The 17,472-nt window shown below is 40.2% G+C and overlaps 1 protein-coding gene across 2 annotated transcripts in view; it reads left to right on the top strand.

The window, feature by feature from the left end:
* Window positions 1–5,173: 5,173 nt before the first annotated feature.
* Window positions 5,174–17,472, top strand: part of DCTD (dCMP deaminase) — a 191,187-nt gene continuing 178,888 nt past the window's right edge. Inside the window, exon 1 of one of the 2 annotated variants that reach the window (XM_036382254.2) lies at window positions 5,174–5,266. The gene's annotated coding sequence lies outside the window, so the exon portion shown is untranslated. The remainder of the gene's footprint in view (window positions 5,267–17,472) is intronic. The other variant, XM_036382259.2, reaches the window with a different exon arrangement.

Here is a 17,472-nt window from a genome sequence, read left to right as displayed (position 1 = left end):
AGTTGGGCCTGCAGCAGGGACAAGCGGTGAGAGATGCAGGGCTGCAGAGCAGCCATGGCTTGTGCTGGTTTGTGTAGGGCTGTTGCCAGGTGTTGGGCTGTGACCTGATTCTGATGTCAAGCCAAGCTCATAGCTACCTGCTGCCAGCAGGGTGCTGCTGCAGCTCCTTCCTCAGCCCCCAGCACGGGTTGGTTCCTGTCCCTTCCCTGGTGCCAACACAGGTGCTTATCCCACCCAAGTGAGCTGGCTGTGGGAGCTGACCCAGCACAGAAGCACTCACTCCTTCTGAGGCCTCTGGTTATTGTTTCAGGAGCCCATGGAGCCCACCCACTCAGCAGCACCTGGGTACTCTGTCAGCTCAGCTTGGGCCTCAATTGCACCACAGCACTTCACAACTTTGTCTTTTCTTGTCGTTGCCTGTCCTCTTCTCTCTCAGTCTCCAAATCTACTCCATCTGCTTTTCTCATTGCTGTGTTAATGATGTCCTTTTGGTCACCCTCAACATATGGAATACACTCCCTGGAGCAATTGCTGCATCTTTCAAATCTCTCAAGATTTTCTATTACCATGACACATACTATAAACTGCCAGCAGATAATGCCCAGTTTAGTTGCTTGTAGGAATTTTGGATTTCGTTACTACACTTAATGTGTCATGTGTTAACTTGAAACAGGCACAGTCTATCAGTTTATTTGATAAGCTAAAAGAGCTTAAATAGAATATATATATATTTGGGGCTTTTAAAAATTTTGTTTTTGAGAAAAAAATTCCCAAAGCTATGCCCTGGAGGAGATGTACTTCCCTAAGGTCATATATAAATATCAGAGGATTATTTTCTGTTGCTTTCACACCTTGGATCATCATTCATGCTTGTGCAAATGGACATAGCATTGCTACTAAGCAGTTTACAGTAACATCTTACAGAATTGTAAATTAGTGCCCCAGAGACATGATAGCAGAGAGTCAGCACTTACATGGGCAGCTGAGCATAGAGATTTAGAAATTTCTTTTCACCTAGCTGTTTTTACTGTTTGGGTTCTTTTTAGACTCATGTAGAAGCAGATCCTAAAAATATTTCATCCTAGTACCTCGGTGTGCTAAGCATTCTTTTTCCCATTCAGTTTTTATAGAAGAAGAAGAATAGAAAAACAGCAGTGAGCAAAGCAGCATATTGCCTTGGAAGCAATAAAATAAAATTATCTGTGTTTGCTATTTAAAAAAACAAGCAACACAAACATGACAGGGGACACCTCTGCACCATGCAACAGAGCACAGGACTTAGCATATATTCATCGAGTTACTTGTGAATAGGAGACAGCAGCTGTAGACTTGTGTATGAGTGCTGTTGCACCCAAAGTACTTAACCCTGTGGTAGGTGGTGCTAATTAGGTTGGACATGGTGCTAATTAGGTCAGATACAACATTGTGGTCACATGCAAATACACAGTGCCTGTGAGTCCAGCTCAGACCTGGCTGGAGGATTCTGCACAAACTGCTGCATGAGCCCATATGTGTGCAGCCAGAGAGAGAAATTGTTTGCTCATGGCTTCTTGTTCATTACCCCTGTAGGGTTTAGCTTCAGTAACAGATGCATTTGCCACATACAGGTGTCAGATGTGGCTTTGTTCCAGGGTTTACCTCCCTCTTGGTAAAAACAGAAGATGCACTTTTAAGTGTGTTTTTCAGGCTCTGAGTTGTTGCTGTGGAATAATGGGTATCCAACACAGCTGCTTCTTAAAACCTGTTTTACTTTTCATTCTGTTTTACTTCCTAATTAAGGCTGTAAGTACTGAGAGGAGCAGGAAAGAAGGGGATGGTAATTTTTTCAGTCACCAGAAGTTTATAGAAATTGTGAATATCTGCTGCAAGGTCATGGAGGCAGAACAGCAGTATGACAAAGAGCAAAGCACATTCTCCTCCAGTACGTTTATCAGGAGGTCTGCCTTCCCCCTTCAGTGAGACAAAGCAATGTTTCAGATTGGAGATACAATCATGACTACAACATAAATTCTCTGTCTATGTAACTACATGGCAAATATATCCCCAAAGAACTGACTGCAGAATTGCTGTCTTTGAATAACTGTTTAATATATCTATAAACATAGCATTCTTTCAAAATTTGAATATTCAAGTTGATGTTTGTAGGAAGGTTAGTGCTTATTTGTAAGAACAAGATAAGCTGAAGAAGCATTGTTCAAGAGGCAGTGTTCAGAATGACCTGTGAGATAAAGGGTATTACAAGATCTTTCTCCTTTTTTTGTATTTTTTAAAGGATCTCAAGTAGTTGTTCTGGCAACTTCTCTCTGTTGTTTCATTTCCATTTGACAGATAGATGAGACAGAGGTTTGATTAGAATGTCCTGAGCTATCAGTAATAACTAGGAAAGACTAGTGAAAATGTGGGCCCTGTCTGTAAGGAAATGGGATGTGGTTATCCAGTATATGGAGAAAGCTGAGGTGAGCAACAACTTTTTTGCCTCAGTCTTCACTGACAGGTGCTCCAGCCCACAGTGCCTAAGTTACAGAGGGCAGAGACAGGGACTCAAAGAAAGAAGATTGGGTTCTGCTCTAGGAGATCAGGTTTTGAGAACCTGAAGGTGCCCAAGTTCATGGGACCAGATGAGATACATCCACAGGTCCTGAGGGAAGTGGCAGAGGAAGTGGCTAAGCCACTGTCCATTGTAATTGAGAAGCTGTGACAGTTTGGTGAAGTTTCCTCTGAATGGAAAAGGGGAAGTGTAGTCCTCATTTTTAAAAACAGGGAAAAGGAAGATGTAGGGGACTAGGGCCCAGTCATCTCACCTTGGTATCTCACAAGATCACAGAGCAGATCCACCTGGAAACTACTCTATGGCACATGGAAAATAAGGAAATGATTGGTGACAGCCAGCATGACTTCACTAAGGGCAAATCTGACAAATTTGTTGGCCTTCTGCAATGGGGTAACAGCATTGGTGGATAAGAGAAGAGCAACTGACATCATCTACCTGGTCTTGTGCAAAGCATTTGACACTGTCCTGTACAATAGCCCTGTTTGTAAACTGGAGGGATACAGGTTTGATGGATGGACCAGCTGGCAGATAAGGATATGGCTGGATAGTCTCACTCAAAAGAGTTGTGGTCAATGCCCAATGTCCAGATGGAGTGGTGCTCCTCAGAGGTCTGTATTGGGACAGGCACTGTTTAACACCTTGGCAAGGTGACATAGAGAGGGATGTTGGGGGCACCCTTAGCAAGTTTGCTGACAGCACCAAACTCTGTGGTGCAGTTGACACACTGCAGTGAAGGGATGCACTGGGGGACCTGGACAGGCTCGAGACCTGGGACTCTGCAAACCTCACAGAGTTCAACAAAGCCAAGTGTAACGCTGTGTGGGGGGGGGGGGGGGGGGGGGGCAATCCCAGGCATGAATACAGGCTGGGCAGGGAAGGGATTGAGAGCAGCCCTGAGGAGAAGGACTTGGGGGCATGGGTGGATGAGAAGATTGACTCTTCTGTATGAGAATGTAAGAGAATAGTGCAGAAGGTAGTCTCACCCCTGAGGAGTTGCAGCTGTACTAATCACCAAAGATTAGGAACAGGCTTGCCCTTAACAGCCCACAGCTGTGTCCAATAAGAAGATGAGTGCTACAAAAGATTGGGTTAGCTGGGTGAGGAGAGATGGAGTTTGTTGGTTGTGCTGTGAAGAAGAAGGAGTCAGTGCTGTGAGGAGCTGCCCATGAGAAATTACTGAAAAGGCATGGGAGCTTTTGCAATATGGTGACAACAAAAAGCAGCATGGCTGGCAGAGTGAGAGAGGGGATTCTGCCTCTCTACTCTGCTCTCATGAGACACCACTTGGAATGCTACATGCAGCTCTGGGGTCCCCTACATAAGAAGGATGTGGACCTGTTGGAGTGAGTCTAGAGGAGAGCAGGATGATCAGGAGGCTGAAGCACCTCTCTTATGAGGAAAGACTGAGGGAGTTGGGGTTGTTCAGCCTAGAGAACAGAAGGCTCTGGGGAGACCTGATTATTGCCTTTGAACACAGAGGGGGGCTGCAAGAAAGCTGGAGAGAGACTTTTCACAAGGGCATGTAGTGATAGGACAAGGGGGAATGGCTTTGAACTTAAAGGGGTTAGGTTTAGATTGGGTATTAGGAAAAAGTTCCTTATTGTAAGGGGTGGTGAGGCACTGGAACAAGTTGCTTTGAGCAGTTGTGGTTGCCCCATCCATGGAAGTGTTCAGGATCAGGTTGGATGAGGCACTGAGAAATCTGATCTAGTGAAAGGCATCTCTGTGCATGGCATGAGGGCTGGAACTGGCTGATCTTCAAGGTCCCTTCCAATCCAAAGAGTGCTATAGTCTATGATAATTGACCTGTGGCAAGTCAGCAAGCAACTATGTTGCATAATATACTTGGACACCATGGATTAAGATATGACACCTGTGAAATTATGGAAATTATGAGAATTCATAGCTTTTTGATATTGGTATGGTTGCTCCTAGCACTTTTTAAATTGTTTAATGTCGCAGAGAGTGATGCAGTTCCCTGAAGATTTGAGCAATTGTTGTAAACTTCATAATGTCATCAACCAATTTTTTCTTATTCAAGTTATGGCAGTGATAGTGACCACTTCATAATACGAACATAGATTTTAAAAAATAATATTGCTTAGAAAAAGGCACGCACAGAGTAAGTTATCAAAAGTTGGGTATTTTAAATTTTCTAAAATTCTTTTTGATGTTATCTTCAATTAGGTTTTTTTTTTTTCACCGTGCGTGCCAGAAAAATATATGCATGCACAGCTAGATATCTCTGACTTTTAAAGTCATGGCACTTGGCAAAATGCTTTTAAAGAGAGAAACACAAAAGCCAACATTATCCATGAAAACTATGTAAATATTTATAAGCAGTATATGTTTGATTTCTGTTCTTTTCAAAAATTATTTATTTTAAAAATCCATCTGCTGCTACCAGATGATAAATATTTAAATCAAATTTGTGCCTGGGATACAAGGGCACTATTTCTTCCCAAAGGGACATAGTAAATTTGATACTGTAGGCCCAGCCTCAGTTCCCCAGCTCAAACAGCATAGCAGGCACTTTGTTGGGGTACATTTATAGACTTGTATGAAAAAGCTTCCTGTCTGGTAGGCTGTAAACAAGTGATCATTTTGCCTAATCTCTTTCAGGAGATTTCCTAGAGGCTGGACTGGAATATGTCTCCTGGGAAAATACCTCATTTTGCCTGAAAGACTCCAAGCAGTGGTGACTTACCACCTCAGGTAAGTTGTTCCAATGTCTAGTTACCCCCACTGCTAAGAAATCACATCATTTCAATCCTGAATTTGTCTGACTCCAGTTTCCATTCATTATATCTTTTTATGTTTCTGTCTGCAAGACTGAAAAGCTCATCCTACAATCAAGTATCTTTTCTGTGTGTGTATTATCTGGGTGCAGTGATCCAGTCACCACTCATCTCTGACAGATTTAATAGATGTCTTAAGCCTTATACCTTGGGTGTTATTTTTCAACCTCCGGATCATTTTTTCTGCCCTCTGAATTTTTTTTCTAGTGCTTATATATCCATCTTTAATCATGGGCACTGCTTTTTCTAATGCTGTGTGTAGGGCAAGGTCATATCCTAATAGTTACTCCCTTTTTCATACAGAGGAAAATCAGTTATTATGTATTACAGCTGACATTTGCTGATACATTGCATGTGTCAATAGATTGGTTGATAAGGTGCCTGGAACTGTGGAGGTCTGACACTTGCGTTCTCAATGTGTGCTTGTACCGGTGTATGACTTTTAATTCCTGTGATAAAGAATTATAAAATCACAGAAGTGTTTGGGAAGGATCTGTGCAAATCATCTAACCCAGCTCTGTGCTTGATGCAGGCTGTTGCCAACATTCACTTAGGAATGGACCTTCTTGGTAAATCTGAAAATTTTGTCCACAGCTCCTCCAACTCCTTATCTACGATGCCTTTTTCTTATTGCACTATCAGACGGGCAAATCTTATTCAGCTCTAACATGAACTCAATCAGGGAACACCGCCATCAGGAAGAAAAAAAACCTTTTACTTCTCCAGATTTCTTGATTTTAATTAGGCATTGATCCTGTCTGACATAGGCTATATGACTGTGGATGCTGGGACACAAATGGCAAAAGGGTAGATAGGAGCATTCAAGGGGAAGTGCTTATGCAGCACAGCTTTCTAATGTAACACAATGCTTGCAGTTTGCCAGTACAAAAAAAGTGAGATCATTCTGATTCTCCCCCTCCTCCTTGGCCGTGCATTTCCACTTTTTCTGGTGGCCATGGCAAGCTGAACTAGAAGAAAATAAACATCACCATAAAAAGTAAGTAATTACTGAATAGTTTATTGAATAGCAGTGCCAGTTGGGACAGATTTGTATGGAGCTTCTCTTTTCAGTGGCAGCTAACCATTTAGTTGGCTTTGCTGCAATGAGAGATTTCATCTCTGAAGTACAGTTCCATAGCAGTTCATCCTTATCTAAGTCAGCGCTATTGTGGTCTGTCCTGGTATTTTTGCAGCTGAGCAGGAGGCTGGTCCAGGGAGCTTTGCAGCCAAGAACTAAGCTTGAACTAAACTCCAAAAAATCCTGCTGGTTCTCCACTGATTTCAGGGAGTTGATGTATCTGAAAATGAATCGCTCTTTTATACAGCAAGTTTTAAACTTGTGACCTGACATGATGCTAGTGTGCTGGTACATGTGGTGGGAAGGGAAGGGAGAAAGGCTGGATTGGGCATCTCTGTCCTCAGACATGGACAACGTCCATGATTTCCTTTTTTTGTTTCCTGAAGTGTATTATTGATGTGAATTTTTGTGTTCACAGTAGGTCTTAAGATTATTGTAAAATGATGAAAGAGACCTGTCTTGCATGTAAACATGCAGGGTCAATATTCTGTGGATCATTCTGGACTTGGTGATTATTGAATGACAGCTTGTGTTTGCAGGGTCTGACTCAGTGACTGAGATGGTCTCTTCCAATCTTACATTTTTAGCTGTACCTATGCTAAGAGTACCCTAGTGTTAAAACTGTTAAGAACTCATTTTTCTTAATTTGACATTAGTAAGCCACTTTCTAATTTGTTGCATTTGGTACTATTCCATCCTTCACTGCTGTATTAGTTTAACACCAGAGTGAGAGAGAAAGAAAGAGAGCATTTTTGCTCTTAGTTGTGCTAAAGATTTTCCCCAAATGCAGCCATTAGAGACCAGCTGCAGACAAAATAGCACAGGCAGTTGATTTTTCAGCAATGTTAGATTTTGAGCTCCTGTCTGCAGTAATTAATTAGCTCCATTGCTGAGCCAGCTCCCTGTGGGACTGCATGATCATTAGTGCCAAAGCCAGGAAGGGAGCATGAACTCCCAAACCCCTGAGAAACTACTGCAGCAACTCTTGTCATCTATAGAGCATTTCAAGAACATTTCAAGTGACACTGGTAGAAAAGATTCCCTTTCTCATCTGTATGAAGGCCTTGCTCAGATTCAGTTAGACTGCTGGCTGGGACCAGGCAAATCTACTTCCTGAGCAAGATTTTGTCAAAGGCTCTCCAAAACCCAAAGGGTTGCTCTCAGCTAATTCATCTTAATTTTGCTGATATGTAGAGAGAATAATAGAAGACTTGAGAGACATCAGGGTACAAATCAATGGTGATATACAGTACTGGGGCTGTTGTGCCAAAAGCTAGCCCAGAACCAAGTATCTATCAGCTAAAAGTCAAACTTGGACACAGCAGAGACACAGATGAATCCAAATATACCAAGATGAAAGTGCTGGCATGAAGTTACACAACTTCCTTCAGGTGCAGAAAACCAGCGGACACTGAGATTATTTACAAATCACTTTTATGAATTACTTTTTGTAGGCTTGGGATGCAGTGTAATATAGTTTAATCTCTTCTCTCATTCCCCATGCTTGTTTCAGAAGAGAACAAGAAATTTAATCCAAACAAAGGATTAAGAAATTTCAATAACTGGACTATTGCCATTATTGAAACAATGGACCAGCTCTTTAAATGCTTGTTCTTGATTGAAGTCAATGACTACATTAGAGGGAGCAGAACTGGAATGCAGAAAAGAGGAAATGAAAAGTCTAGAAGTGATACACAATTATTTTACCTATTATGCACTTCTAGCAATGCATTGCGTAAACAAAGCAGCTCTGAGAAAGGATCTCTCCTCACTGGAGAATAAAGTTAGGGAAAACTTTTGAGAGATGGACAGAGGAAAGAGAAATGAGATTTAATATAGATAAATGTAAGCTAATACACCTGGGAAGAAATAATAATCATCCTGTATACAAAATCAGGAGCTGCTCTTTAGAAAACAGTAATAGAGAGGAAGGCCTGGGAGCAGTGGTTTATAATTAATTATTGCAGACAGGAACTCAATTCCTAGCACTGGGGCAAAACCCAAATACATTCCTTTTCTGGGCCAGCACCAGAGGTTTGTTTCTACAGTGAGTGCACAGAGATCAGGGAGCTGGCAACAACACAAGCAAAATATTAAACTTATGGCTATGCTGTTATTAATTCCATTTATAAGCTACAGACTTGACTGCTGATACCCAAGCTTGTGGTTTTCTATTTGCTGAATACAGTAAAACAATAAAACATGTCTAAGATAAAAACTGCTGATGAGTTTGTAGAAGGGTACCTTTTTTTTTCTTGTCCTCATATTAATTGCAGAACTGTGGCTTAAAAATTGAGATTTAGCCTAGACAAGATGGTGGAAGCAAACCCCCTTTCCTAAAGAAACACATTACATTTGAAAACAGTATAGAGAGAATTAAAACAATGTAACAATTCCATTACTCAGTGAAAGGGCAATGTGTTGGCAAGAAGTGAAGGCCAAATGTAGAGCTATGCTATTATGTAGGAGAGAAATGTTGGTCAGTAAATGCATTCAGCAGGTAGAAAAGAAAGATATTACAAGTAAGTGTGTTCCACCAAAACCAGATGAACATTGCTATGCTGAGAAGACAGTGTCATGTGAAAGCCTGCCAGACAACCCAGACAGGGTGCCATGAAGAACTGTCTGATTGCAAGACCTGATGTCTGTGTATTTAGAAGTTCACAACTTGAGGATCACAATCTTCTCGTCTTTTTCAAGCATCAAGGACAAATTGATTCTAGTCCTAGAAAAGCAATGGAGGAAAACCCTAACAAGATATAGTATGTAGAATATTAAAGATTTGCAGGATTATTTCCTCTTACTGGTGCTGTGAGCTAGTATCACAGGGTAATCCTGTCTTTGATTCCTTACAGGCCATGCTAGAAAGATGGCACCTCTCTCCACTATAAGGCAGCCTTGGAGTGATATAATTTCTTCCCAGGCTGGATACAGCTTGGACTGACACCACCAGGCTGTATGCAAGCACAGAAAGAGGAATTCATTATCCCACAGACAACTTTTCCTCCTCCTGGGAAAATAATGGTGGATCATTTCTTAGAGCCCTATATGTCAAAAAGCCTTTTTTTTTTTTTAATAAGTGTAAAACCAAGAAACTATTTTTTTAAATATGAAAAAGAAAAAGTCCCAAAATATAAATGCTCTCAAAACTGACTTTTCATCTTTTATCTGAGAAGGCAGATAAAGATACATAATTAGTCAGGGAAGGATCATTCCCTTTCTCCCCACAGCCTCCAGAGGATAAACTCCAGATAAGCCTTTTGGAGACTGCAGAGCTTGAACTGTAGAGGGTTTTAGTCTGTGAAAGACGTTTGGAGCACACAATAATTAGCAGCTCACAGCTGAATTTTGCTAGCTGTCATAGTATTTGTTGCTATCACTGCATGAAAGTACTCCTGTAAGTCTCCTGAGTCTTCCTAAATGTGTGCTGTAGTCTGATTTGTCCACATGGAACTTTTTAATAGAATATTTGGTCAGAGTACAACACTTAAAGGCTTACAGCAAATCCCTTTTCCATGCCACAACACCACCTGGACAGAATGAGAAAATAAAAGTTCTTTTCTTGGACAAAGCAGGAACTCCTTTACTCTTTATACTATATCCAGGCCCTTACAATCCAGGGGGATTCAGTATGCTGGGAGAATCAATGGGTAGCCTGCTAATCCAAATCCACATCTTCTTTGTATCCCCAAATCAGTGCTCAAGAGTTCTGGCAGAAGACAGGCCCTTTCTTAAGACTTGCCCTTCATCTCTGCTTGCTCACAGTTTTTAAGTCCTAGTGGGAAAACTGTAGAGACTCTGGGAACAAACCAGAAAATATATTGTAATTCCTTTAAACTCAATTGAGATTCACCTCTGTTTTAAGAAAGCAAACACCAACAACTGTCTGGGTTACCTTGAATCCAGTTGTGCTTAAGTGTTTCAGGACACTGTATTTGAGATAGTCTTCATTACTGCTGCTTTCCAGACTGCAGTCTCAGATTTGTATAAATTTCTTACCAGTATTTCTGACTTTTAATTACAGTTCACTTAATGGTAGATGCACTTGTGCTGTTTCTTTTCACATCCAAAACAGCTGTTCAAGTTGTTAATCTGTGGGCTGTGCTTTGTTTTCAACAGTTGATGTCTGTCCTGTTACTGCTTTTTATCTTTTTCAGGTATGCTTGGCTTACCTTCTCTTCTCAGCTCCCATGGTCTCTCCCCACCTCCCCTCCACAGAAAGCCAGCTGCCAGGAGCTATATGCATAACATATATGCACTTAACAACACTTTCTTTGTCTTTCTGTCCAATTGCAAAGGTCATTTTCTCAGCTCCTGAGAGAATGTCACTCCTTTTTTTTTGGACAGTGCCATTGGCTTCCTTTCTTCACTGCATGAAATACAAATTACTTCTCTTTACTTTTCAAGCCATGTCTAATCTACATCACCAAGAAGTATCCCTCATTGCCATTATACAAATGATACCAGTATTTTAAGGCAGTCTTGTACATTCACTTTCATGATTTCACCCATGTTGCTGATTATGCATAGCACAAAATCTATGTAATAGCCCTAAACCCTTCTTTCTCTTCTTTTTCAAGCATCAAGTCTCTGCCTTGAGCTTTGTCAGAGTCTGAGCATAGCTGCATAATTCTTTTGCTGGAGATGCTTTTTCATAGGAACCAATTACAACTTCTTCCTGCTCATCTTCTCTCTATGAGGCACTTCAAAGGCAAAACAGTTTGTTGTTTTTATGTCTGTACAGTGCAAGCTGCAGTGAGGATGGGTTTAGGTGTAATTTTAAGAGTAGTATTAACAATAAAAATACAGTAAATCAAATTACTTGTCTTGTTTCTAAGTCTGTAAGATACTTCGAGGAAGTAGTTCCAACATAGGCTGTTTAATTTGCCATACCGAAGTTGCTTAAGTCTGTGGATTCCAGGCATAAATTTGCCGCAGGGACTGAGAGAGAGAGAGAGGGGACTGGAACTGTGCCTTTTCTGACAGATGACTGTTACTGGCTTAGTAGAATTACCAGAATGCACCCTGAGGGGCTGTAGTCACTCTGTTTGATTCACTCAGTGAGAACCACGCTCAGCATGGAGCAATGGGGGCATGGGGTTGTGTTTTACAGGTCCCTTACTAGGATCATAGCTAAATTCACCCACAGTGCTGACTGGACAAACATCTGGCCACATTTCTTTTAGCGTGGAACTAGGAGTTGCTCTGCACAATTCTGTTTTATGGAGAGCTAATATAAAATGGCATTTCCCCCCCTGTTTCTGTTCCTTTTGGAAATTCTGTTTTTTTATCATCTCATATGTAGGTAGAGTAAAATAAAGAATATAGAGTAAAGAATATTCTATTATAAGTTATACTTTTCAAAAACCAATTAAAAGGGTTAAGACAGGAGCAGAAATTAGAGTAATAGTCAGGGTATGCAATTTAAGATTCTTAGAGACTTAAAATATCACTGAGAAGTGGGCAAAAAGCTAGAGAAATGAGATATACATGCTTTCAATATTTAGCAGCTAGAAGATCGCATTTTCATTCATGACCACAAAGTGTCTGTTTTATTCAAGAAAAATGAGTCTTGTCAAATAGCTTTCATATCGTTCTTTGGCAGGATTACAAGTACATTTGATAAAGATGACTCTATTGACATAATACACTAGTTTATGTAGGGCATTTGTTTTATTCTGTGTGGCAGCCTACATTAAAGAGATGTATGGGAAGCAAAAAATTTTAAAAGTGTTTTTCTATATGGTTGTTTGCCATGTCACAGCTCCCTGCAATATGCCTGGCTCCTTTCTGTGTTTTTACTTTATTGCCTTATAATGCCTCTAGTTTAAAAATGCCCAGTCTTTGCATAATGTCTAGCATCTTGAAGTATTCAGAATACCAAACAATGGGCACAGGAACCACACCAGTTTGTCAAAGATCTGTCCTTTTCTAGTTACACCTCAAAACTCTAAGATAGTCACGTCTTCTGTATTTTTATGAAATAAGTATTATCAGGTTCCTAATTGAATGAATCGGTGATGCAACCATGCAATAAAGCTCATGAACTGCTGAGCCCAGTGCGGGGCATGACTCCATCCAGTGCAGACTGGATAAATATACCTTTAAAAATAGCCAGCTATCATTTTCATGCTGTTGGACTAATCACAAGAGAATCTGTGGACTGAATAGAGAAAGGGTGAAAACTACTCTCAAAGCCCCAGCAGAGTGAGCCCTCAGCAGTGTGAACACATATGCCAGATGAGAAGAGAGAGCTTCAGTTCCTCTGTGGTCTTGATGAGTCCCTAATGTTATTCACTGATACTAAGTTATACAAAGTTTAATCTCAGTGATGTCAGTACACTTCTCGGCGCAATTCTCAGCAGATGTCTTAGTAATTTCTCCATGCAGGCAATGAAAGGTGAAACCATTTTTTTTCTAGCACTCAGGAATAAATAACACTGATAATAAAATGTCTCTTTACTTGTCTAGTAGTCTGGCTAATTAAGGTGATGGGCCATGAAGTTTCAGAGTATTTATACTTTTAAAAAGTGGAGTGTACACCCAGTAATCACCTATAGATAGCTGACTGGTATTCAGGAAGACCTGATTCCCAAGCTGCAAAGCCTGTTATTCATCTGGGTATTAAGTGTTGATTTTACCAGGTACATGGTGAAAAGGTCTTTGACTTAAGTAATTCAAGTGACATACACACTCTATGAGTAAATCACATAGACAAAATCTCTGACTACAGGTGAGGAAGGCTCTCTCCTTTATCTGAAAAAGTCTCAAAGACTACACGTTGTCTTTTTAGTCATGAATGTGTAAAGAGCTGAGGCCCTGAATATTTGGTTGGTGAGTGTAGGAAACAAGCCAGTACAGAAATTACTTTTTGTAAGATCTGGTAATTTGATAGCAGTCAAAACATTTCATTCTCTTCAAAAGTATATTTTGATTGAGACAATACTGTAAGAATAGACATTGTGTATTTAATTTTATTAAACTTAAAAATGGTGCTATTTGCTGTGAGAGAGATAAAATTAAATACACTTTTTAGTGGCTTGTAATCATCTGATATCTCCTAAAGTAACAAAGTGCAACCTGAATTATGTTAAAGAAAGTTTCTTGGGATTGTGAGTATGTCTGTAACAAGTGACTAGTGTTACCAACAGAGCTTTTAAGTGAAGGCTTTACTGTTAGAGGCTTGTCTGACTTGGATAACAAACTCTTTTAGTATTTCAGCCCATAAATCCTGAACAGAAAGATACTATTCTCTTGTGTCTCTGACAAACTAAAAGAGAATCTTTGTTTGCAGAGCTCCCCAGAGTTAACACAGTACTAGTTAATGATTTCACCATGTTAATTACTTTCTAGGGTCTGTCAGTCAGGCAGTTTTAATGTATGCAGAATGGGTTGCATCAATTTTGTGCAAAATTATTGTTTTACCTGGTTTCATGCTACTTGTCTGTTAACCTGCCCATAACAAGTTCTGAATATATGGACCAATTTATCATAGAATCCTAGAATGGTTTGGGTTGCAAGGGACCTTAAATATCATGTAGTTCCAATCCCCCCTGCCATAGGCAGTGACACCTTCCACTGGACCAGGTTGCTCAAACCTCATCCAATTTGACCTTGAACACTTCCAGGAATGAGGCATCTACAGTTGCTCAGGGCAACCTGTTCCAGGGTATCACCACCCTCACTGTAAAGATATTTTTCCTAATATCTAATCTAAACCTACTCTCTCTCAGTTTAAAGCCATTCCCCCTTGTCCTATCATTACATGTCTGTATAAAAGGTCTGTGGCTTTCCTGTAGGCCCCCTTCAGGTATTGGAAGGGTACAAGTAGGTGTCCCCAGAGCCTTCTTTTCTCCAAAAAGGCTGAGCAATCTCAATTCTCTCAGCCTTTCCTTTCCAGATGTGTTCCATTCCTGTGATCATCTTGGCATCTGTCTTCTGGACTCACTCCAACAGGTTTATGTCCTTCCTATGCTGGGGAGCCCAGGGCTGGATGCAGCATTCCAGATGGAGTCTTGGCATCTCACCAGAGCAAAGGAGAGGGTCAGAATCACCTCCCTTGCTCTGCTGGCCATGCTGCTTTTAGTGCAGCCCAAGACATGTTTGGCTTTCTGGGCTACGAGAGTACATTGCCAGCTCATATCCACCTTCTTATCCACCAACATCCCCAAGTCCTTCTTGGCAGGGCTGCTCTTGATCCCTTCGTCCTTCAGCCTGTTTTGATATCAGGGATTGCCCCAACCAAGTGCAGCACCCTGCACTTGGTCTTGTAAACATTATAAGGTTCCCATGGCCCAGCTTCTGGAGCTTGTCCAGGTCCCTCTGGAAAGGGCTCAGCTATTGCCATTTTCCTTAGATACACTAGGTCACCAGCTGGTACATTTCTGAGTTGTGTAACTCAGAAATGACACATCATGTGCTGTGTCTTGCCATGCTCAGAGGTAGGGGACATGGTGGACTAAAATGGACATGAAATGATAGCTGTCTATTTTTAAAATAGTGCTTTTATCCTCTGTGCACTTGATTTGGTCCAGTCCTAAATTAGCAGTTAATGAGATTTATACCATGGTTGCATCACTGATTCCTATGTGCTTTATTCAAACAATATAATCTAATAATACTTCTTTTATAAAATAAGGATAAAGTAGGTCTAATCTTGCAGTTTTGAGGTGTAATTACAAAGGGACAGATCCTTGATTAAATTCTGTGGTTCCTATACCTGTTGTTTATGTATTCTGAATACCATGAGACATTAGAATTCATGCAAATATTGGTCTTTTTTAAAACATGAGTTCATTGAGTATGCTTGCCAATGTTTGTAAAGGACTCTGGCACTCAGTTGGAGTGCTGACATTGGTTTCAATTAGAGTGTGATGAGTCCCTTTGTCGTTGAAATCATCACGTTTAAAGGTATAAATAGGCAAAGCAACTGGCTAATAAAATTTAAAGTGAAAAAAATCAGTTTTAATATGTTTGTATGTAGCTCCTAATAGGAGCTAGGTCGTGACTTTTTTCAGCACAACAGTTGGAGTCACAGCTTGGAGAAACTTGAGAACATCTGTTATTTCTGTTGAAAAATACAAGTACATTGAGTAACTCACACCTTTGAAATTCCTTTGTGGGGGTTGAAGACAACTCCTCCCCAACACAAAGCTGATTTGCTCAGGATTTGGAAAATATTTGACTAGTTCATCCTTTAGGTCTCTCATAATTCAGACACAAATGTTCTTTGGAGGGAACCTTTGAAAAGGTTTTTCCTGTGAGGTTTGTTGATTCCAGAAGGAAGGGCTAAAATGACTTACACATTTGCGATACATAGAAGTTCATTTTACATGTAGGCTTCTTCAGTTTGTAAAATACATGAAGTTGCTGTCTTAAAGAAAACAAAACAGAAGTAATCTAGTTACAATTGATCTATGATCCAGCATGTAATTTCTTTTGTACATGCTATATATTTTGTAATAGATTTTTGGAAATCTGTTTACATCTGTAGCAAGTCCTAGGGACAAGGAAAAAATCAGTGGCAGCTGAAAGCATTTCTTATCATCAACATATCTATCAGTTATACTTACATGTTACATGTAAGGCATACACATCACAACACATCATTGAAAAAAAATTATTTATTTATTTTTTAAACCCTATGAAGATGTATGCTCTTTGCCAGCATACACCAAGGACTTAATGGTTTACTGACATATTCTATTGATCCTTTAACTAGCATCAGCCAAGAGGCTTGTTTTATGGGCTCATGAAAAGGGTCTGAGTGGCAGCCATTTGAGAATTAAGATTGCTGGACAGGCTGGTGTTCCCAAAATGCCAAGGAGAGAATATTACTTTTCACTGCAGACATACTAGGCTGTCTAGCAGGCAGTGTCTAGTAAATAAAGGAGGGAACAGAGAGAAGGTGGCAGAAGTGTGGGAAGAGGTGTAGAGCATGGAGCCTAGAAAAGTATCTTTGGGTGTGAAAGGATGTGAGAGTAGGAAATAGAAAACCATTATAAGGCTGTGGACTGGAAGCAAATAATAACTACAAGTGTGAATGGTTACATCTATGAAGGTGTTCTGTGGCCTATTGCCATTTTCATCTCCAGACTAGGTGTCTGTTTAGGTGGTGTGTCCCATGACATATGGATTTTCTTGCAAGTACTGTATAATGTAACAGTTTTGGCAGATGGAAAGCTGCAATTCTCCTTGGGAAAGCTAATCCATTGAATAGAACGTGGTAGTTGAACAATAACTCCCCAGAAGCTCTGCAACAATTCACCCAGGAGAAGTTTAGTTATAGATCAACCCCAGATAAGGGGATTGATTGGTTAGGCAAACTAAACATCAATTCAGTTTAACTCAGCATAATAGATTTTGTTCTACTTTTTCTAACAGAACAGAAATAGTTCAGGAAAATTGTGATTTGGACATTTTTTTTTCCAGGGAAATGCAAAGCAAAACGTTTTGTAGAACCTTCCCACCTTCCTCTAAATCAAACAATATTCTGTGTAATTTAGATTAGGTTTAGTACAAATGAGAAAATGACGGATAACTTAGGGTTTTCTTTGTTTTTCATGTTGTTTTTTTCCTTTTCTAGCTTGTTTCTTTAGTGTAGCTTAGTAAATTTTCCTGGATATTCTATTTTCTTCTGCATGTGCAGTATCTGGTTATCTGTCTCATGCAACAATCCATGTTTCTCTCTCACATCTTCTTGATGCTATTTCCTTACTATCTTCCTATACCTCCATGTGATGCCTTGTTAATTTTCCTCATTTCTCTATTTTTTTTTCTCTTCATGTCTCTGCATTTCTCTTTCCTCTTTATCAAATCAACCAAAAGGACTCTCTCATGCATTTTTCTAATGTTATTTAAAACTGCAATTCCAGCCTGATGTGAACTTCTTGTTTTCTATCTCAGAATCACATACTGATTCTTCTCTCACATTATTAGAAAGCAGGTCCTTCAGTTTCCTTCCCTCTTCACTCAGCATAGCCATGATTTTAGTTTTCTAGATCAAGACTTCTGGGGGGCTTTTCCTCAATTATCTTTCTTCCAGC

Source organism: Molothrus ater, chromosome 4 (assembly GCF_012460135.2).
Source record: "Molothrus ater isolate BHLD 08-10-18 breed brown headed cowbird chromosome 4, BPBGC_Mater_1.1, whole genome shotgun sequence".
Taxonomy (NCBI): Eukaryota; Metazoa; Chordata; class Aves; order Passeriformes; family Icteridae; genus Molothrus; species Molothrus ater.
This window is presented reverse-complemented; position numbering and strand designations above follow the sequence as displayed.